Genomic DNA, 23,780 nt, shown 5'->3' on the forward strand with positions numbered 1-23,780 from the left:
CCTTCCTTGCAAGTATCAGATATAAGTCCTCAGTGTATTTTTACAGAGCAGTCATTTTACTGTCTTATTTCTCAGTAAGCTGTTTCTGATTCAATGGAAAGAACATAGGACTGTTTTTTTTTTTAAGTTTTATTTATTCATTCATGAGAGAGAGAGAGAGAGAGAGAGAGAGAGGCAGAGACACAGGCAGAGGGAGAGGCAGGGAGCCCTATGTGGGACTTGATCCCTGGACCTCAGATCATGTCCTGGGCCAAAGGCAGATGCTCAACCGCTGAGCCACCCAGGTGCCCCAGTACTGGTATTCTAGTCCTGCCTGTGACTGACTGTATGATCCTGGTGACTAATTAAATCTCTTATGTCCAAAGTTTCCTGATTTTTCAAGTAGAAATATTATTTGTTCTATATATACTTTGTGATGATACACGAAAGTTTAATTTTAACTTAACGAGTATAGTTTAACTCAACGATTATATATTATATGGAATACAAATATAAGTATTCGTGCTCAAGCTTATATTTTATTGGGATTAGACTTATAAAAGTAACATCTAGGGATCCAGAAAAAGGATGGATTATATTCAGTGGAGGAGGGGTGTGATCAGGAATATTTGATAAAGGAGATAGGGGTTGAGCTGGGTCGTGAGGAATGGGAAATGTGGTAGAGTCATCTGGAAAGGATAAGAACAGAGAGGCCCTGGGATTCTCAGTCTGGCCCCAGCTTTTTTTTTTTTTTTTTTAATTTATTTAATTTATTTAAGAGAGAGAGAGAGAGCAAGTATGAATGCACAAGCTCAGTTGGGAGTGGGGGTGAAGGGAGGGGTAGGGATAGGGTAGAGAGAGAATCTCAAGCCGATTCCCCGCTGGGTAGAGAGGCAGGGCTGGATTTCACCACCCTGAGATCAAGAACCGGAGATTATGACCTGAGCAGAAATCAAGAGTCAGACACTCAGCCCACTAAGCTACCCAGGTGCCCCTGGCCCCAGTTTTTATTTTCAGACTTGTTATCTTCTGCACACTTCAGATTAAATGATGTTTTCTGAATCAGGCATGTGTCTGGGACATAGCAGGCAAGCCTCCAAGGTCCAGCTTCTATCTCTTCCATTAAAGCCTCACCCAAGTGAATTTATCCTTTCTTCTGCATCAGCCCAGGCCTTTGTTCCTATGACCTCTTGCTTTCATTGTAGCTTACTAGAACCACCTTCCTTGCTTAATGGTGAACTTTTTGGAGACAGGAATCTGCTACTGAACTCAGTGCTTTGCTTTTATGAAGTAATCAGGGAATTTTATTCAACTGAACTTGTTCCAAGGACACTGATATCACTCACTGAAGTGAAGGACACGTTGTATCATCTTAATGTCTCTCTATAGGCTTTAACTTTTGTTTCCTGCTGTTTTCCTCACCACATCCCTGTAGATTTTTTTTTGCCTTTGAAAACTTACAGATGAGGAAACGCAGAGGGTGCATTTGTCCATAGTCATCCAGGAAAATCCTGAAGTCAAGCAGGGCTCTTTTGACTTGAAATCCACTATTTGCTGCACTATACCCAGGCCCTGTAGCATCAGACAAGCAGGAGTAAAATGCACTTATTCTCAGTGCTCTGGTTTTCTCTTTGTAGGTGGGAGCAATAGTACTGACCACATGGGATTGTTATGTTATGAGGGTTAAATGGGGTGAAGTCCCTAGGTCAAGGTCTAGCACTTGGTGGGCAATGCTTGGTGTCTTGTCATAAGCTTCAAATTCAAATGGAAACAAACAGAGCAGTAAGTATCCACTTCTGAGGTGTAGCGGGAAACAGATGGGACTCCACAGACAGGAATATCCTTTGTAACCTCTCGTAGGTTATATCCTCTGAGACAAATATGAAAGGTCATAAGGCAGTATTTTGTAAACACTTCAGATTTGGCATGCTCCTTCACCACCACGTCCACCCGTGTTCTATCCTTTTCCTGCCTCGCGTGTGTCAAATGCAAGCATTGTAGTCGAGTGATTTGTCCAGCTTTGAGGTCAGAGGTTGGTTGAATAATGTCCAAGGCTTTTTTTTTTTTTTTTTAAATAACCAAACCATAGGTCCTCCCAGATCGTGATTTTAAATAACTATGCAGAGGAACCTAATACATTAAAGCATGGAAGGAGGGGCCCAGGGATGGTAGCTGATTGCAAACCCGAGTTAAACTAAAATTATTCTTGAAATCTTTCCAGGTTAGGGGGCTGTTCTTAAGATTTTCCGGCCGAGCTCCTTAACTCCTAAATAGGCATTTTAAAAAGGAAAGAATTCCAGCTTTGGTGGGCTGGTGGCAAAGGCGAGTAGGCTGGTGTCGACCCCGGCTCCTCCGTCCCGCTCCCGCTTGAGGTTCAGAAGCCCGCGCTGGGCGCCGAGGGTCGGCGAGGCTTGGCCAGGCCACAAGGTGCACGGCCACCGGCGGCGGCGGCGACGCGGCGGGGCAGCTTTCCGGCCCCTCTTTTTCTTGGGGGCCTCGGGAGGGCGGCCCGGCCCAGGAAGAGGGCGGAGCCGCGCGGCCGAGCCCGTCAGCCGGCTGCTCGCGGAGCCCCGCGCGGAGCCGCCCCCGCCCCCGCCCCCCGCCGGCCCCGCCCCCCTTCGACCCCGCGCCCCCTCCCAACTCCCCCTTCGGCTCCGCGCCCCGCCCCCGCCGGCACCGCCCCCTCCTCGCGGGCTAACGGGTGCCCGCGCGCGCGCCCCCGTCCGCGGCCGGAGTGTGAGTGCGCTGCCCTCCGGCGCGGCCCCTCCCCATTGTTTCTCGCCGCTACCACAGGCCTTCGGACGCAGCCCCGCCCCCGCCCCCCGCCCCGTTTCCCCGGCGCCCGGGGGCCCCCCAGAGCGAAGGGAGGGGGACCCTGCAGTCATCCCTCGGCGTCTCCTCCCCGGCCCGGCCCTGCCTGGGGGTCGGGCCTCCGCCGAGGCTCCGGCCGGCCCGCCCCGCCCCTCCCCCACGCCCGCTCCCCTCGGCCCCCTCCCCTCAGCGGGTCCTCCTTTTTCTCTCCCTCTCCCTCCTCCTCCCCCACCCGATCCCTTCCCCCCCACAATGCAGTTCGCGGCGCGGCGGACATGGCGGTGGAGTCCTGAGCTCGTCGTGTCCCGGCCTCCAGCGGCGGCGGCAGTGACGGCGGCGGCGGCGGGAGGCGGCGGGGGGAGCAGGAGCCACTGGGATGAGGAGGCGCCGCGCGCGCCTGTAGCTCGCGGGCTTCGCAGGTACGGAGGTTGCGGGCGCGGCGCCGGGCGCCCAGGGGGTGTGCTCGGGCAGGCCGGCGGCCCCGCTTCGCCTCCTCAGGTGCCGCGCCTCGCAGGTGCCGGGCCCGGCCGAGCGGCCCCCGCCGCCCCCGGGCCTGACACTTCTCTCTGCCGGGACGGGCTCCGGGCGCCCCGAGGGGAGGCAGGCTGAGCGCCGTGGGGCGGCGGCCTGGCGGCTGAGGCGGCCTTGGGGCGCCGCGGGGGCCGGACTTCGCGGGGCTGCGGCGCTCGGCTCCGGCCGGAACCCGCAGACCCGGGGGCGGCTCTAGAGTCAGCGGGTCGGTGCGAGCTCGTCCGCGGCGTGTGCGCCCTTCCTTGCCTGCTCCTTTTCTGCGCCTCGGACGCAGACGTACCTGAAACGCGTAAATACACTCACGCGATACGCGGTGAGTCCTCTCCGGGTCGCCCGTGGCGGCGGGGGCGGCGGCGGTGCCCGCTCGCCCCTCGGCCCTCGCCCGCCTTCTCCCCCGCCCCCGGTCGGTGGTGCTGATGAAGGCGTTTGACGTGGGAAACTGTGAGGTTCATATTTGTAAACAGACGGCGGTAGCGGTGTGTGGTGCCCGCCTCCGCCGGCGCGCTGGTCCCGGCGTCCGATTGCAGAAGAGCCAGCGGTGTAGACCCGCGAGAAGCGCGTCGTCGAGATTTCTAGTCACACCTGAATGGGACGAATTACTGTTACTTTAAAAACGTTGATTGAACATTTTCTTTTCATAAGTTTATTAGATCTTTGATCCGACGAATTTTGAACCTTGCGTGGGACCTCGTTTCGGTACACCGTGTTTCTTCATTTTGATATATTTCTGATACAAAAGTAGTTCCTTACACATGTGACATTATACTTCATGTTGTGATCTTTATCGTGTCTAGAAACGCAATTCAAATTGCGTACTGTTGGCGTGCATTTAGTAATTAGCTGGAGTGGATCAGATTACCTTTTGTTTCCAAAAGACCCCCCCCTCCCCCGCCAAAGTCTTGTAGCAGCGAAATGTGTAACACTTGGCGAAACAGAACATATCCTGTTTCTAAAGTAATGAGAACTGTTAGCTAATAATACTGGATAATCCCAACTGGGTACGACAATTTAGAGTGCCCTACCAAATCGGTGAATCGTGGAATGGTTTAAAAAAAAAAAAGTTGACTTTTTTTGTTGTTAATATCAGCCTGTTCTGTGAGTTAATTGTACGCTGAAATTTCCTTTAGGCCCAGCAACCTTGTAATTTCTGCACAACATTGCATCTTAGTACTTATTACAATTTACAGAATTATGAAATAATTGTTTCATTTAGAATGCTGTACTTTAATTCACTAGTGTCTAGTGTGCTGAAATGCTTTCATAAACAAATTTTAAAGAGTGCTTCTTGAAAACCGTATACTTTGGGGAAGATAACCGCCTTATGCTTTAAAATTTTATGCTTTAAAAATGTGATGCTTGGGATCCCTGGGTGGCGCAGCGGTTTGGTGCCTGCCTTTGGCCCAGGGCACGATCCTGGAGACCCGGGATCGAATCCCATGTCGGGCTCCCGGTGCATGGAGCCTGCTTCTCCCTCTGCCTGTGTCTCTGCCTCTCTCTCTCTCTGTGTGACTATCATAAAATTAAAAAAAAAATAAAAATAAAAATAAAAAAATAAAATAAAAATGTGATGCTTAATATAAACAAAAAGTTGATTTGAAAAATGAGCTCTTTTAGGTAAATCGCTATTTCCAATTTTTAATTTGACTAGTATGGAAAATGAAAAAATAAAGCTTCCTTGAAATAATACAGAAGCGGAAGTGAAACGTATTGATATTTAATGTTTTAGGTATAGCAGATGTATAAATATAAAGGGAAAATTAAGGTGTTTTCATTGTTTTAGGTCCAGTTAGCAATGCAGATAAATTTACAAGATGTTATCATGCACATGTTTAGTTCAGTTTTGTAATTCCTAAATCACACAGAGATTTGCATTTATTTTTAGTTCACTTAACTAGAACAGTACAGTGTCTGTTATAATTTTAGACCTTCTAATATAAAAATTTATAATTGCAATTATAAATATTCCTGATTAATAGAAAGCTGTTTAAGGAGAATTTTTATTAGTTCTCAGAGCAGATTCAGTTTAGTAAGTAGAAAACTTTTTTGACCTCAGAGTTAACCTTGACATGCATAATAAGCATCATTAATTATGTTGTGCGCGCTCTCTCTTTTTTTAATGTTCTTTATAGAATGTCAAATCAGGATCTCTGGGCTGAAAAAGGTTTTTGAGTTTATTTTCTACAGAAAATTTCTGTTTTCAGACAATAAATAGGACTTAACCTATAAATGCTAATGCTGGTAAATTTTGTTTATCCTAAAAAAAAAAATCAGGCCATTTTGATACAAAATTCAATGAGATGTGTTATTTTCTAAAGTAAACTACAAGTGCTGAGATCCATAAAATGTTACAAAATTCAATGAAAATCATTACTGCAGACCTAAACATGGAAAGACCTAAAACAAGGAAAAAACACTGTAGTTTAAAGCAGGATATGTGATATGTAGGTTTTTTTCTTCTTAATCTTAGAGGAATTAAGATTGTTTGAACTAAGTGAATTAGAATTGTTTACACTAAACTAAGTTTTAATTCTAGAATTCTAGATAATTACATAGTTTGGGGAACTGTTTAAAGGCCAGTGTAATATCCCCAAGCATTTCCTACAAATCCAAAAAGAAAGGGTATATACATGAAAAAAGAACAGTTTAGATTTTTTTCCCTCAAGTGAGAGATTTAATTTGTATGATATGTTATGGTTTCCAGATTGTTTTCATATCAAATTAATTCATTAGGTGTCCATAATTATCCTGAGTTAAGGGGGAGAGAAAAGGGAACTGACATTTGAGTAACTGTTTTGTTCCAGGCATTGTGCTAGACATCTTTATGTATTTTTTTCATTTATTAAGTCTAACAACCTTATGAAATCTTTTTTGTAGTTGAGTTCAGTGTTAGCTGAAGATCATAGAGTTAGAAAAATTAAGAGCAGCTCACTCTGCTCTTCCTATTACATATGACCTGTTGCTTTTCAGATGTATCAAGTAGTCTCAATTTTGTAGGATAAACTGCCTAAAGTTGCTCATTCAATAATCATTTAATCCTTCATTTTATCAAACATTTGCATTTGTACATTAGGCTAGACGCTGGTAGGCTTTAGAGACACAAAATTATTATTATTTTAAGATTTTTAAAAAAATTTTATTTATTCATGAGAGATGCAGAGAGAGGGGCAGACACATAGGCAGAGGGAGAAGGCGGCTCCCTGTGGGGAGCTGGAAGCGGGACTCGATCCCAGGACCCCAGGATCATGCCCTGAGCTGAAGGCAGATATTCTACCACTGAGTCACCCAGGTACCCCTGTTTTATTTATTTGAGAAACAAAGTGAGAGAGCATGAACTGAGGGGGGAGGGGCAGAGGGAGAAGCAGACTCCCTACTGAGCAGGGACCCTCCTGCAGGGCTCCATCCCACGACCCTAGGGTCATGACTTGAGCTGAAGGCAGATGCCCCAGACACAAAATTATTGAAGACAATCTTTCCCTTCAGTGAACTAAAATACAGATAAATTATAGCACATTCGATCATGGAAGTTCAGAGGGAAGAAGTTGGCTCTTTAGGGATGAATAGGAGTTTGCTAGGTTAGAAAAGGGGATAGTCTGGAGGCCTGTACAGAGCTAAGGAATAGCACATGCAAACCTAAGTTGTTACGGGACTCAAAATAGGAAGAGTGAGAACTTAGTGTGGCGAGCATTGAGGATTTATGGATAGAGTAATGAGACAAACGGTTGGAAATAGACTGTGGAGGTTGTGTATGTTCAGTTATGGCCTTTGGATTTTTATTTTGCCAAACAAGATCAAGTGAGATAGTGGTTGAGCTGTGATTAGAAATGTGCTTTCTGGGGATCCCTGGGTGGCTTAGCGGTTTAGCGTCTGCCTTTGGCCGAGGGCGCGATCCTGGAGTCCCGGGATCGAGTCCCACATTGGGCTCCCGGCATGGGCCTGCTTCTTCCTCCTCCTGTGTCTCTGCCTCTCTCTCTCTCTCTCTCTCTATGTCTATTATAAATAAATAAATCTTAAAAAAAAAAAAAAAGAAATGTGCTTTCTGATTCCTAATTTAGTATTTTTTTTCTTTTCAGTTTCCTTACCAACAGAGTTTACCCTTGTGGGGTAAACTCCACCATCGGTGGATGGTCAAGCTCTCTTTTTCATGCTGTTCTTGTGTCTTTTTCTTAGTAGTTGCTGTATATCAGATTGGTTTTTTGAGGATCCTGAATGTTAAATTTCTTAGAAGATTTTTTTTTTTTTAGATTTTATTTATTCACGGAAGACAGAGAGACAGAGGCAGAGACCTAGCAGAGGGCTCTCAGGGAGCCCGATGTGGGACTTGATCCTGTGAAGCCGGGATCATGCCCTGAGCTCAAACACTGAATTACCCAGGAGTCCCAGAAGATTCTTTTTCGATAAAAATACCTCTGAGTGAGGTACACCTGGGTGGTTCAGGTCACGACCTGCCTTGGCCCAGGTCATGATCTTAGGGTCCTGGGATCAAGTCCCTCATTGGGCTCCCTGCGAGGAGCCTGCTTCTTTCTCTGCCTATGTCACTGCCTCTCTTTGTGTATCTCTCATGAATAAATAAATAAAATCTAAAAAAAAAACCACCTCTGGGGGAAATCACTTGTTATATAGTTCCTTAGGAAGTTTTTTTCATTCCTTGATTAGGCTGGTTGACTGATTTCTAGTTTAGCACTAGAAAGCATTAGGATGGGGGACTTGGGAGTGTGGGCTTCCTGCAAGCTCTGTGTTCATCAGCAAAGATGAGCAATCTTTGCACAAAGCAGCCTGTATTTTTAAGAAGAAATTGGTATAAGTCACATAATAGTCTGGTAGTTTCATTTATGTATTTACAAATATTTTATTTTTAAGTAATCTCTACACCCAGCAAGGGGTTCACACTTTTAAACCCTGAGATCAAGTGTTGCATACTCCACCGACTGAGCCAGCCAGGTGTCCCAAAAGTCTGGTAGTTATAAGTGGGTATTTGATTTACATTGGTAATAGATAACTTACTGCAAATTTATGATATGTAATTTCTTTCTAAGGATCTTAAGTATTCACTCTTCACAACCCTTTTTTTTTTTTTTTTGTATTATCATTTACGGGGTAGAAAAGAGGTGCAGAAGGGTTAAGTATCTTGGACAAGATTTCACAGCTAGTTTGCTGCAGAGTTAGCGTTTGAACTCAGGGTGTCTGAGTCTGGATTCAGAGCTCTTAACCACTACATTGTGTTGCACCTAAAGCTTGGGGTTGTCAAAATTTAGTATACAAAGGGTGTTAAGTTCACCATAGTTACGTAGGTTGTCAAAAAATACATTGTAAGAAAAAAAAATACATTTTAAGAATGTAAAATGTGAATTATACATAATAGTGAAATCTGCTTGCATTTTGTCAGTCTTTCCTATAGTTTAATTACCATTAAAATTGCTCAGTCAAAAAAAAAAAAAAATTGCTCAGTCAGTGGCACCTGGCTGGCTCAGTTGGAAGAGCATGCTATTCTTAATCTCAGGGTTGTGGATTCAGGCCTCCCCGAGTTTGATTTAGAGATTGCTTAAATAAATAAACTTGAAAAAATTAAAAATAAAATTGATTGGTCATTAAGTATTTAAGCTCCAGTCTTGTGCTGAGTGTTAATTTAGGTTAGTGGTATTCAAACTCTGGGGACCTTTTTCAGGGGATCTCTGAGTCACAATTTTTCTTTTTTTTTTTTCCACAATTTTTCATAGTAATATTAATGTAATATTTACCTTTTCCCCTCTCCTGTTATCTAGAATATAGAGTGATACCTACACTGTATGTGAAAACATTGCTTTGATGGCTAATGGAATATGTAATAGTAATTCTTTTAAAAAATTTTTTCTTTGAGATACAGTTTACAGTATCATAAAGCTCATCCTTTTATAGTGTTAAGTATATATTCATAACGTTTTATAACCATCACTGCTAATTCCAGAACATTTTCATCTTTCCAAAAAGAAACCATGTGCTCACTAGCAGTCACTCCTTCACTCCTCATTTCCCTTTCCTTCAAGTCTTTGGCAACTACTAAGCTATATTCTGTCTATGAGTTTGCCTGTTCTGGACATGTTATATAAATGGAATCATATATGTGGCTTTTTGTGCCTGACTTCTTTCACTAAGCATAGTGTTTTCATGGTTTCTCCATATTATATCATGTGTCACTACTCCATTTCTTTTTATAATATTGCATTCTATGGAATGTGTTCTATGGAGCTACCATGTTTTGTTTATTATTAATAGTCATTTGGGTTGTTTCTACTTTTTGAGTAATATGAATAATATAGCTATGAACATCTTTAAAAGTTTTTGTGTGAGAGATGCCTGGGTAGTTGAGTGTCGTTTGAGTGTCTGACTCTTGATTTTGGCTTAGGTCATGATCTCAGGTCAGCCCTGCATTGGGCTCTGTGTGGTGAGTGTGGAACCTGCTTGGGATTCTTTGCCCCTCTCTTCATGTGCTCTCTTTTAAAAAAAAAAAATTTTTTTTCGTGTGGATGTATGTTTCCTTTTTCTTTGGATATACACCCAGGAGTGGAATTGCTGGGTGTTTTGATACATTTATGTTTAACTTTAAAGATTTTGTTTTTATTTATTAATTTGAGAGAGACAGAGAGTGTGCATGCTTGGCTGTGAGCTAGTGGGGGAGGGGCAGAGGGCGAGGAGAGAGTCTCAAGCGGACTCCATGCTGAGCTCTCAGCCTGAGATGGGTCTCCATCTCATGATCCTGAGATCATGACTTGAGCTGAAACCGAGAGTCAGCCGAGTCGGATGCTTAACCCACTGAGCCACCCAGGCGCCCCCATTTATGTTTAACTTTATAAAGACCTGCCAAACTATTTTCCCAAGAGGTTGCACCATTTTGTATTCTCACTAGCAATGAATTTTGAATTCTATTTTCTGCATATCCTCACCAACACTTGTTATTGTTCACCTTAATACAGCCATCCTAGTGGGTGAAGTTGTATCTCATGGTTTGATTTGCATTTTGATTTGATTTGCACCATAATAAGTAAGGGTGTCTAGCATCTAGATCTTCATGTGCTTATTGGCCATTAGTTCTTTGGAGAATGTTTACATCCTTTGTCCATTAAAAAAAAAAATATGAGTTCTTTATATATTCTAGATACTGGACTCTTACCAGATACATGATTTACAAAAATGTTCTCCCATTTTGTGGCTTTCTTTTCATTTTCCTTAAAAAAAATTTTTTTTTAAAGATTTTATTCATCCTTTTGAGAGAGCATAAGGGCGAGGGGCAGGGGGAGAGAGAGAAGCAGGCTCCCCTCTGAGCAGGGAGCTCACTGTGGCCTCTACTGCAGGAGTCTGGGATCATGACCTGAGAGAGGCAGATGCTTAATTGACTGAGCCACCCAGATGCCCTCTTTTTTAAAATTTTTAAAATTGTGATAAAATATATGTAACACAAAATTTACCATTTTAACTTTTAACTATTTTTATGGACACATTTAGTGATACTATGTTCACATTGTTGTGCAGTCATCACTGCTTTTTTCTATCCCCCGAACTTTTTCATTTTTTGCAAACCAACACCATACCCTTTAAGCAGTAGCTCTCCATTCCTTCTTCCTCCCGCTCCTTAGCAACTACCATTCTACTTTGTCACAATGAATTTGACTATTCTATGTAATTAGAGTCGTATAACATTTGTCCTCTTGTGTCTGACATTTCATTTAGCACAATATCTTCAAGGTTCTACCGTGTTGTAGCTTGTGTTAGAATTTTCTTTTATCTCTTCATCTGTTGATCAACACTTTGATTGCTTCAGTCTTTTGGCTGTTGTGAGTAATGCTGCTGTGCATATGGACATATAAATATCTGTTTGAGTCCCTGCTTTCAGCTCTTTGGTTGTATACCCAGAATTGGAATTGCTGGATCATACAATAAATTTACATTTAATTTTTGGAGGGTTTGGCATATTGCTTTTTTTTCGTTTTCTTGAGTAAAGTATGTTTTTGAAGTGTGTTAAGTTTCAGTTCTGATAAAATTTGGTTTGTGTATTTGTTTAAATTTCTGTTTTTAATTTTTTTTTGAAGAGTTTATTTATTCATGAGAGACACAGAGACATAGGCAGAGGGAGAAGCAGGCTCCCTGTTAGAACCTGATGTGGGTCTTGATCTCAGGACCCCAGGATCACACCCTGAGCCAGAGGCAGGTGCTCAACCACTGAGCCACCGAGGTGTTCTGATTTATGTATTTTTTTCTTTGGTTGCTTGTGCTTTGGGAGTCATATCTTAGAAATCATTGCCTAATTCAAGATTATAAAATTTTATACCTCTTTTAACAGTTTTATAGTTTATGTTTTTACATTGAAGTCTTTGTATGTGGTGTGAGATAGAGGTCCAACTTTATTCTTTTACATGTGGCTGTCTGGTTGTTCCACTAATTGATAAGACTGTTCTTTCTCTTGTTGAATGGTCTTGGCATCCTTGCTGAAAATCAGTTGATCATAAACATCTGTTTATTTGTGGATTCTCCATTGTTTCTGGATTCTTCATTGATCTGTATGTATAGCCAATGCCAGTACCACCCAGTCTTTTTTTTTCCTTTGTATATATATTTTATTGGAGTTCGATTTGCCAACATATAGTATAACACCCAGTGCTCATCCTGTCAAATGCCCCCCTCAGTGCCCGTCACCCAATCACCCCATCCCCCCCACCAACTCCCCTTCCACTACCCATTGTTCATTTCCCAGAGTTAGGAGTCTCTCATGTTCTATACCACCCAGTCTTGATTACTGTAAGTTTGTATAAATTTTTAAAATCTGAAAGTATGAGTCTTCCAACTTTGTTCTTTTTCAGGATTGTTTTGGCTCTGTAGCATCCCTTGCAATTTGATTTGAATTTTAGGATCAGCTTGTCAATTTCTGCCAAAAAACCCCAAAACAAACAGCTGGAGTTTTGAAAGGAATTTTGTTGAATCTGGTGATTAAATTGGGGAGTATTGTCATCTTAATAGTCTTCCAATTCATAAGTATGAAATGTTTGTGCATTTACTTTCATTTCCATTAAGTAGGCCTTTACCTTTTTTTTTTTTTTAAGATTTTATTTATTTATTCATGAGACACACACACACACACAGAGAGGCAGGGACACAGGCAGAGGGAGAAGCAGGCTCCATGCAGGGAGCCCCATGTGAGACTCAATCCTGGCTCTCCAGGATCACGCCTTGAGCCCAAGGCGCTGCCAAACTGCTGAGCCACTGGGGCTGCCCTACCTGCCTTTTTTTTTTTTTTTTTTTTAGCCCTACCTGCTTATTTCAACAGTGTTTGGTGGTTTTTAGTGTACAAGCTTTGTATTTTTTTTAAAATTTATTCCTAAATATTTTATTATTTTTGATGTTATAAATGGCATTGTTTTCTTAATTTCATTTTTGGGTTGTTTGTTGCCAGTGTATAGAAATACAATTGAATTTTGTATATTGATTTTGGAGAGCAACCTTGCTGGACTAATTTATTAGCTCTGATAGTTTTTTGTGGATTTCTTAGTTTTTTTTTTTTTTAATGTAAGATAATATCATCTGCAAAGAGACATAGTTTTACTTCGTCCTTTCTGATCTGGATACTTTTTATTTCTTTTTCTACTTGGGTAGTACAGTGTTGAATAGAAGTAGAGATAGTGGACTTTTTTTTTTTTTTAAGATTTTATTTATTTATTCATGAGAGACACAGAGAGGCAGAGACAAGGGCAGAGGGAGAAGCAGGCTCCATGCAAGGAGCCCCATGTGGGATGTGATCCCGGGTCTCTAGGATCACTCCCTGGGCTGAAGGCAGGTGCGAAACCGCTGAGCCACCCAGGCTGCCCAGTAGTGGACCTTGTTTCTGCTCTTAGAGGAGAGAACATCTAGTCTTTTACTATTAAGTATGATGTTACCTATGGGGTTTTTTTAGATGGCCTTTGTAAGGTTGAGGCAGTTTTTTTCTATTCCTAATTCAGTGAATGTTTTTATCATAAAAAGATGTTAAGTTTTATCAAACATATTTTTGCATCTATTGAGATGACCGGTTTTTGTCCCTTATTAATATGATATATTGTTTGATTTTCATGTGTTGAACCAATCCTGCATTCCCAGGACACATACCACTTGGTGATCTGGTGTGTAATCCTTTAGTTTGTTAGAGTTTTTGGAAAGTTTTTGCATCCACATTCATAAGAGACATTGGTCTGTAATTTTGTTATAATGTCTTTGTCTGGTTTTGATATTAGGATTATACTGGCCTTAGAGAAGGAGTTAATAGTGTATTCTTGTATTTGAACAATTTCTCAGTTTTAATATTTAATGACATATGAATATCAATAGCTATAACCCACATACAAAAAAGTTCTTTGGATCTTCTGTAATTTTTAAGAATATAAACACACAGCCTGAGATAAAAAAGTTTGAGAACTACCAGTTTAGGTGAACAGACTACCCTAGTGCCTAAGCATTGAACCAAAAATTGGAACTCTTGTATCTTACAGTCCTAAACCAGTCCTGTTTGTGTCACTTTAGGCAAGTCACAAACTTAGGGTGCCTCATTAGTTTATAAAATGGAAATATTGGGGCACCTGGATGGCTCAGTGGTTGAGCATCTGCCTTTGGCTCAGGTCATGATCCTGGGGTTCTGTGATTGAGTCCTGCATCAGGCTACCATAGGTAGCCTGCTTCTCCTTCTGCCTGTGTCTCTCATGAATAAATAAATAATATCTTTAAAAAATAAATAAAATGGAAATACTACAGGACTGTATTAACTTCATAAATGTATAAAGATAAATGAATGAGCATACTAGACATTATTAGCTAATGCTGTATCTTCAAAAACAATTATTTTTAAAACTGATAAATTTGTAAGCGCTCTGGACATTTTTGTAGAAACTTGTGTTATTATGTGACTGTTTCTTGAATTCTGTCACATAGATTAAAAAATGTTAGTCTTTGGAACTTGTATTTAAGTTTTCTTTGATAGTATCAGTTTTAAGCCAGTGATGTCCATTATGTAAGAATTACATTTCCCTTAGGCATTTTATAATTACTAGAAACCACTCATAATTATGATCCTTCTTCCTCATTCTTTTGTTCCTCTTTATTTCTGTTGGGAATATATATTCTATTTCTCAGATGTGTCACAACAGAAGAAAAATTGAGAACCATTACTCTATTCTAATCCTGTAAGGAATATAATTTATTTTCCTCACATCTCAAAGCCAGGAAAACCAGACCCATGTTTTTGTAAATATTATTTATTCTGTCTTTGTCTGTAGTTCATCTTCTGTTAATAATGGTGGCCTGCTGCCTATATTTCTTATCTGACTTGGCATTGCAGATAGGAACCTCTAGGTCATTCCCTTATATTTGCTGATATTGGATGTAATTCTTGACATTGTATTGGCAGTTGGACATTAAAAGGTCCATTAAAGGTCATCTGACACCTTAATTTTGTTTTTCCTTAATTTCTGTATTCCAGACATTCTACATTCCTTGGCAAACCTACTCATATGGTTCTGCTTCTGACCAAAATCTCCTACATATCGACATGTGTATCTTTCTAATTTATTTAGTTTTCTGATCTGTCCTTAATCTCTGTATGTAACATCTTTTTGGCTTTATGCCTTTGCCCCACTTATACCATTATTGTTTTCTTCCCCCTTACTCTTTTTGAAATAGTCATTCTGTCTACCCAGTATGAATTAAAGTATTTGCTAATTGTACAAATTAGTACACTGGTATTTTATATATTTAGTTAGAGGTCCTTAACACAGCTTGGCAGAATTTTAGTTAGATTTCTTTCTGTTCCTCACATATGCCATTGTTTTGCTCCTGGATTAAGCCCTCTGCTGCCCTCTGCTTTTCTCACTCAGTGCTGTCTACTCTTTCATAGAAAAGTATTAAAATTGTGTCTTCACAGCTCTGTGAGATGATAGGTGGCCCTGGCAAAAGAGTCTTCTTTAGTCAAATAAATCTGGGAAATGTAAATTCTCTCTTGGAGATTTGAGGTGCTTGTTGAAGAATCTGAAAGGTGGTTCTGGAAAGAAACACAACCTTCTCCCCCTTCCCAACTCCACTAAAAATTGCTTGTGATAAGGCCCTAAATAAGCCTTTTTCTGCTATTGATAATTACTGTTACTTCACTGACTTCTCTCATTTTCCTCTCAGGCCCCCCCCCTTGCCTTTTAAAAAGATTTTGTTTGAGAGTGAGCTAGTAAGAGAGAGCATGAGCTGGGGGAGGAGCAGAGAGAGAGGGAGACGCCAACTCCCGGCTGAGCAGGGACCCAATATGGGGCTTGATCCCAGGAATCTAGGATCATGACCTGAGCCAAAAAGGCTGATGCTTAACCGACTGAGCTAGCCAGGCACCCCTCTCCACTTTTCTCTATTTTGGAGTTCACCTAAAACATAAATTGTGCCACTCTTCTGCTTATTAATCTATTATGCCTTGTGTACAATTTATAATCTCAGTTCGTCTTCTATATTCACCATTATGCATGCTATTTTATGGTCCTAAAAAGCTTGCCAAAATTTTCTAAATACGTTTTGTTTACTATATTACAGAATCTTATTATTAGGGCTATTTCTTCTCACTCTCTCTCCTAAGTGAGAAGTTCTTTCTCAGCCCAACTGTTATTTCCATGATAAAGGCTTTTCTAAGGCTCTTTCCACAGGGTTTCCATAATGTGTGTCATGTAATATATTGTCACTATTTGTTTATATGATTATGTCTGCTATTATACACATGAGTCCATTATTTATCATTATATTTTCAGCTTTTTTTTTTTAAAGATTTTATTTATTTATTAATGGAAGGCACAGAGAGGCACAGACATAGGCAGAGGGTGAAGCAGGCTCCCTGCGGGGAGGGAGCCTGATGTCGGCCTTGATCCTAGAACCCTTGGAATCAAGGCCCTAAGCCAAAGGCAGACACTCAACCACTGAACCACCCAGGTACCCCATATCTTCAGCTTTTAATCCAGCACCTTATATGTGAATATTGACAAATAATCTTTGTTAATACAAATTCCAGATTTATATTTATTTACCTTAACAAATGCAGGCCTAGTACATAACTTACAGGGGGAAAGTGCAAAATGAAAATGCAAAGACCTTGCTCAAAAAAGTAGGGAAAAGTGCCATTACAGTTTTTTGTTTTTTGTTTTATTTGAGAGAGAGAGACAGACATAGACAGCATGAGCAGGGGGGAGGAGGCAGACAGGGAGGAAGAAGCAGATACCCTCAGTCCCAGGATCCTGAGATCATGACCTGAGCCAAAGGCAAAATGAGCCATTCAGGCACCCCCTTCTTCTTTTTTTAAGTTTTATTTATTTAAGTAATCTATATTCAACATGGTGGGGCTTGAACTCACGACTCTGAGATTAAGAGTCCCACACACTTCCAAGTGAGCCAACCAGGCACCTCAACAGGTTCTACCTTTGACTTTGGCAGGACTGAAAGGAAAAGGAACTGTGCCTTGTTCTTTCTTTGTCATCACTTTTAGCTTAAGTGGTTGGTTAATATAGGGAAGTAACATAAATAAGAAAAGATACAATAGGGGTTTTTTTTTTTTTTTTTTTGTCAGTTTCTTAGAAGACTGTTGCCTTTCTTATGTGTTTGAAGCAAAGTATAGTTCAAGTAGAAAATGTAGCTTCCTGGGGCGCCTGGGTGCCTCGTTGGTTGAGTGTCTGTCTGCCTTTGGCTTATGGAGTGATCCTGGGGTCCTGGGATAGGGTCCTGCATCTGGCTCCCCGCAGGAAGCCTTGCTTCTCCTTCTACCTATGTCTCTGCCTCTGTCTGTGTATCTCTCACGAATAAATAAATTAAACCTTAAAAAAAAATTAAGCTGCTTCGGTATACTTAGCTGTAGACAACATGCTTACCTTATACTCACTTTGATTCTTGCTTGAACTTCTACATATGGTGGGCTCTATTGGAATTCTGTGCTGATGGGGCTTCACCAAAGATACATAAAAATGAGGTGGAACGGAAGACCTGTATTTTGCATGTATCTCTTCTTCTATGCATATCCTGTTGTCCTATCAGACTAAAAAAAACATGGGTACCTGGGGGCTCCCTCTGCTCCCCCCTACTTGTGCACGTTTTCTCTCTCCCTCAAATAAATAGAATCTTAAAAAAAAAAAAGACAAAACAAATTCAAAGATTACAAATTAAGAATTTCAAGATGGTGACGGCAGTTTCAAGCCAAACACAGGGTCTGTTTTTTCTGATCAGGGAGCCCTGTGTGACTGCACAGATCACATGTTCGTGAAGTTAGCTCTGAACAAAAAGATCAGAGGGAAATAGTAACATGCACTGAGACAAAGAGGCTGCCATATTTCATGTCATACCATTGTGATGAGAATTGTTAATACTTTTTTATTTTGAGGCATTCTGAGGGAAGTTAGGTGCACCTGAGTGATCTGTTTCGGTAAATGAATTGTGAGCAAAGGTAACCAGAGCTATTCCTTCTCTCCCTGTTTTACTAAAACTGAGAGTAGCATAAGATTAAAGCAGCTTGGAATGTTGAGCAATTGCACAAAGGATAGCTGCCTTTGAAGCCACCGAATTCATGGAGGATTTTACATGAATTGATAAATCAACTTATGTTGTGGTCAGCATTGAATTACAGAGGTGGTTGTTGCAGTATCACCTGGCTCTTCCATTTTGTCAAATTTCAGAAAAAGCCTTGTAAGATCAGCATAATTACATATCACAATTTTTGGATCTATGGGATATACTAGGTATTCCCAACAAACAATCACACTCAAAAAATGTTAGGTATATCATAAATACTCGGGAGCTGCTTGATAATAGAAGAATCAAGAGCTCCTTGGTGAATCTTGCATTGCAGAACTCTTGGTCTATAGAGCTAGTTCTTTTTTTTTTTTTTTTTTAAGATTTTATTTATTTATTCATGAGAATACACAGAGAGGAGAGAGAGGGAGAGAGAGGCAGAGACACAGGCAGAGGGAGAAGCAGGCTCCATGAGGGAGCCGGATGTGGGACTCATCCTGGGTCTCCAGGATCACGCCCTGAGCTGTAGGTGGCGCTAAACCACTGAGCCACTGGGGCTGCCCTATAGAGCTAGTTCTTGATTTATAAGGAAGAAAAGGAAAACTGTGGCTTGAGTAATTTGGGGACCCACATAATCTCCACATCTCATTAGGAAAGAACTCTGAAACAGTTGACAATCTTGGGCCAACAAATTCCTTGTGAAAAGAAGCATAACTTAAATTTCTTTTAACGATTCCTGGTAAAGATTCTAATATATAATAAAATGACCCCAAAGGCTTACCAGATGAACAAGTAAGGAAAAGGATTGACTAATCCAGAAAACCTACATAAGTGGTGGCTTTGGGTGAGTAGGTAATTAGTTTAGAATCCCATTTATTTGGAAAACTGACTTTTTTGAGAGAAAGGGGCATGGTTCTACTTGTCTTTTTTTTTTTTTTTTTTTAAAGATTTTATTTATCCATAAGAGAGACAGAGCGAGAGAGAGAGAGAGAGAGAGAGAGAGAGAGAGAGAGGCAGAGACACAGGCATAGGGAGAAGCAGGCTCCACACAGGGAGCCCGATGCGGGACTTGATCTAGGGACTCCAGGATCAATCACACCCTGTGCTGAGGGCAGACACCCAACCACTAAGCCACCTGGGCTGTCCTGTCCTCCACTTGCCTTTGATCATAAAAATTCTGTCACATACAAATTTTACCCAAATAAAATTTCTTTTTAAAAAAACACTCGCTATTTTGGGTTGATTAACATTTATGATTTGAGGTCCATGATACCTTATATATGTTCAGTGTACATTATTTTAAATAAACTCTTTTGAATTTTAAGTTTTTTTTATCGTAAGATATACGTAACAAAACTTAGCATTTAAGTGTACTCAGTGACATCAATACATTCAGTGTTGTATCATCATTACTATTTTAAGAACTTTTTTTTTATTATCCCAAACAGAAGCTTGGTATGCATTAAATAGTATCTCCTATTCCTGTCTTCCCCCAGCTGGTAATAACTTCTGTTGTATTTTCTGTTTCTGTATTTATTTATTCTAAGTATCTTATAATTGAAGTTATACAGTAATTGTCCTTTTGGAACTGACATTTCCTTTAACACATTGTTGTCAAGGTTCATCCATGCTGTAGCCTGTGTCAGAATTTCTTTGGCTGAGTAAAATTCCATTGTATGCATATACCACATTTTGTGTATCCAATCATCTGTTAGTTATTTGGGTTGCTTCCACCTTTTGGCAATTGTGAATGATGTTGCAGTGAACAAGGCATACAAGTTATTTGGGATATATACCTAGGAGTAGAATTGCTGGATCATATGGTAATTCTGTGTTTAAGTTTTTGAGAAACTACCAAACTTTTCTGCATTGGCTACATCATTTTATTCTCATCAGCAGTTGCATGAGGATTTCAAACTCTCCATATCCTCATTAACATTTGTTATTTTCTGCTTTTTTGATAATACTAGTATGTATGAGGTGGTGGTTTTTTTAGTATTTTTGATTTACATTTCCCTAATGACTGATGATGTTGAGCATGCTGTCATGTATGTATTGACCATTTGGAGTAATTATTCAAGTCTTTTGCCCGTTTGTTAAGTGGGTGGTTTGTCTTTTTGTTGATAAATTGTAGGAGGTTTTTTTTTAAAAAATATTTTATTTATTTATTCATGAGAGAGAGAGGCAGAGAACACAGGCAGAGGGAGAAGCAGGCTCCATGCAGGGAGCGTGATGTGGGACTTGATCCCGGGTCTCTAGGATCATACCCTGGGCTGAAGGCGGCACCCAGGGATCCCCAAGGAGTTCTTTATATATTCTGGATACTAGACCCTTACCAAATATATGATTTGCAGATTTTTTTTCTCCCATTTTGTTGGTTATCTTTTCACTTTTTTGGTAGTGTCCTTGCTGAACAGATGTTTTAATTTTTTTTCTGGAGGTGTAATTAACATGTAACATAATATTAGTTTCAGGTATGTGACCTAATGATTCGATATTTATATGCATTGTGAAATGATTGCTATAGTAAGTCTGGTTAACATCCATCACCACACAGTTATAAATTATTTTTTCTTTTCTTTTTTTTTTTTTAAAGATTTATTTATTTATCTCAGAGAGAGAGAGAGAGAGAGAGAGAGAGAGAGAGAGGCAGAGACACAGGCAGAGGGAGAAGCAGGCTCCTTGCAGGAAGCCTGATGTGGGACTCGATCCTAGGTCTTCAAGATCACACCCCGGGCTGCAGGCGGTGCTAAACCGCTGCGCCACCAGGGCTGCCCTAAATTATTTTTTCTTATGATGAGAACTTTCAAGATTTACTCTCTTAGCAACTTTTAAATATACGATATGGTATTAACTATAGGCACCATGCTGTACATTATATTCCCAGAGCTTATTTTTTTTTAAATAACTCTTAAGTTTGTACCTTTTTACCACTTTGACCTATTTTGCCTACTTCCTTCCCCCCAGGCCCAGCCTCTGGCAACTACTAATCTGTTCTGTATATCTATGAGTTCATTTTTGTTTGTTTTAGATTTTACATGTAAGTGGGATCATACAGTATTTGTCTTCCTCTGTCTCCCGTAGTGTAATGCCCTCAGGATCCATCCAAATTATTATAAGTAGCAAGATTTTCTACTTTTTTATGGTTGGATAATGTTGTGTTGTATATACATACCACATTTTCTTTACCTATTCATCCATGCATGGACACAGGTTGTTTCCATGTCTTGGCTATTGAAAATAACACTACAAATTAACATGGGGGTTCTAATACCTTTTTGAGTTAGTGTTTTTCCTTTGAATAAATGCCAAGAATTGGAATTGCTGGATCATTTGGTAGTTCTTTTTAATTTTCGAGCACCTCCACACTTTTTCATTGCGGCTGTACCAGTTTAACATTACCATCAAAGTGCACAGGATTTTCTTTTCTCCACATCCTTTCCAGTACTTGCTATTTCTTGTCTTTTTGATAATAGCCATTCTAACAGGTGTGAGGTGATATCTCACTGTAGTTTGGATTTGCATTTTCCTGATGATTAGTGATGTTGATCACCTTTTCATGTCCTATTGGCCATCTGTATGTCTTCCTGGGAAGAATGTCTGTTCACATCCTCTGCCCATTTTAAAATTTGATTGTGTTTTATAAACCTATTAAGCTACATGATTTCTTCATATATTTTGGGTATTAACCCCTTATCAGATATATGATTTACATCTATTTTCTCCTATTTTGTAGATTACCTTTTTATTTTGCTGATGGTTTCCGTTGCCGTGCAGAAACTCCTTAATTTTTTAGGGGACTCCTGGGTGGCTCAGCAGTTGAGCGTCTGCCTTTGGCCCAGGGCGTGATCCCGGAATCCAGGATCGATTCCCACATCAGGCTCCTCGCTGGGAGCCTGCTTCTCCCTCTGCCTATGTCTCTACCTCTCTCTGTCTCTGTGTCTCTCATGAATAAATAAATAAAAATCTTAAAAAAAACTTTAATATTAAAAACAAATTTTATCTGTTTATTTTAGAGAGAGAGAGTGTGAGTGCACCATCCATTGTAGGGGGAGGAGCAGAAGGAGAGGGGGAATCTCAGGCATTCTCCCTGCTGAGTGCAGAGCCCAACTCAGGGCTAGATCTCACAACCCTGAGATCATGACCTGAACCACACTTAATTGACTGAGCCACCAAGGTGCCTCAGAAGCCTTTTAATTTGATAGTTTTCCTTGTTAATTTTTGCTTTTGTTGCCTTTGGTTTTGGTGTCAAATCCGAAAAATCATTGCCAAGACAGATCTCAAGGAAGAAATTTTAAATTTTGATGATCCAGTATTTATTTTTTGTTGTCTGCTTTTTTTAAAAAAATATTTATTTTTAAGTAATCTCTGTAGTGCTTGAACTTATGACCCCATGAGATCAAGAGTCATATATTCCAACTACTCAGCCCGCTGCTCTGTTGTCTGCTTTTTTTTTTTTTTTCTTAAAGATTTTATTTATTTATTCATGAGAGACACACACAGAGAGAGACAGAGACACAGGCAGAGGGAGAAGCAGGATCCATGCAGGGAATCCAGTGTAGAACTTGATCCCGGGTCTCCAGGATCACGCCCGGGCCGAAGGCGGCACTAAATCGCTGAGCCACCGGGGCTGCCCTGTTGTCTGCTTTTGATATTATATTTAAGAAGCTGTTGCCAGATCCAAGATTGTGAAGACTCACCAGTTTTTATATTATGTGTGTATCTCTGTGTGTGTATGTTTGTAATTTATTTTTTTTTAAGGTTTTATTTATTCATAGAGATGCAGAGGGAGAAGCAGGCTCCATGCAGAGAGCCTGATGTGGGACTCGATCTAGGGTCTCCAGGATCACGCCCTGGGCTGCAGGTGGCCCTAAACTGCTGCGCCACCGGGGCTGCCCGCATGTTTGTAATTTAAAATATAAGATAGAGGCTCCTGGCCGGCTCAGTTGATGGATCATGTGACTCTTAATCTCGTGGTTTTGAGTAGAGATTACTTAAAAATAAAATTAAAAAAAATATAAGGTATAATTTTAGTGTAATTTAAAAATTTACATCTTTGAAACTTTTAAAAATACATTTTACTTATTTTAGAATGAGAGTGTGCATGACAGCATGAGCAGGGGGAGGGGCAGAGGGGGAGGGAGATGGTGTGGGAGAGGGAGGGTTGTACTGAGTGCTTAGCCCCCATGTGGCTGAATCCCATGACCCCACCTGAAACCAAGAGTTGGGCACTTAACCAACTGAGCTACCCAGGTGCCCCTTTTATTTGTTTTTATGCTTCCATTGTTTATTTCTTTTCTTTTTAAACATTTCTTTGAGAGAGAGTGCACATGCAGGCCAGGTGGAGGGGCTGAGGGAGAGGGAGAGAGAATCTTAAGCAGACTCCATGCTGAGCTCCTGTGCCAAAACCAAAAATTGGATGCTCAACTGACTGTGCCATCCAGGTACCCCCATTGTTTATTTCTGAAAATTTGACTTTGGTTGTTTCTTTTTTTAAGGATTATTTCTAAGTAATCTCTAGACCCATCACTGGGGCTTGAACCACAACCCAGAGATCAAGATTTGCAGGCTCTACTGACTGAGTCAGTCAGGTGCCCCATTGTCTTCTGGATATCCCTGTGTGTATTATTTTTTTCATTTAACAGTAAGTAGGTCCTCACTATCCTTCCATAGCAGAATAGAGACTTCCTCATTCTGTATTATGGCTGCATGGTAATATATTTTATGATTTAATGTTATTTTTTCTTACCAATGTGGTATTGATAGCCATTTGAGTTTTTTCTGGTCTTTTGCTTTACAATTAGTGCTTTAATAAATTATGCAATATATTAATTATGAGTCTTACCTGATGTGATCCATTTTGAGTAAATTTTTATAACTAGTGTAAGGTCAGGGTCCAACTTCATTTCTTTGAACGTAGATACTTGGTTTTTCCCAACACCATTTGTTGA

The 23,780-nt window shown here is 40.6% G+C and overlaps 1 protein-coding gene across 19 annotated transcripts in view; it reads left to right on the plus strand.

Annotated features, from left to right (window-relative positions):
• The first annotated feature begins 3,038 nt into the window (after positions 1-3,038).
• The window catches only part of TUT4 (terminal uridylyl transferase 4), a 127,062-nt gene continuing 106,320 nt past the window's right edge, over positions 3,039-23,780 (plus strand). For 8 of the 19 annotated variants that reach the window (XR_013350319.1, XR_013350320.1, XR_013350321.1 and 5 more), the window contains exon 1: positions 3,045-3,209. The gene's annotated coding sequence lies outside the window, so the exon portion shown is untranslated. Of the gene's footprint in view, positions 3,210-23,780 lie in introns of all 19 variants that reach the window. The other 11 variants (XM_077844900.1, XM_077844907.1, XM_077844908.1 and 8 more) reach the window with 5 other exon arrangements.

Source organism: Canis aureus, chromosome 13 (assembly GCF_053574225.1).
Source record: "Canis aureus isolate CA01 chromosome 13, VMU_Caureus_v.1.0, whole genome shotgun sequence".
NCBI lineage: Eukaryota > Metazoa > Chordata > Mammalia > Carnivora > Canidae > Canis > Canis aureus.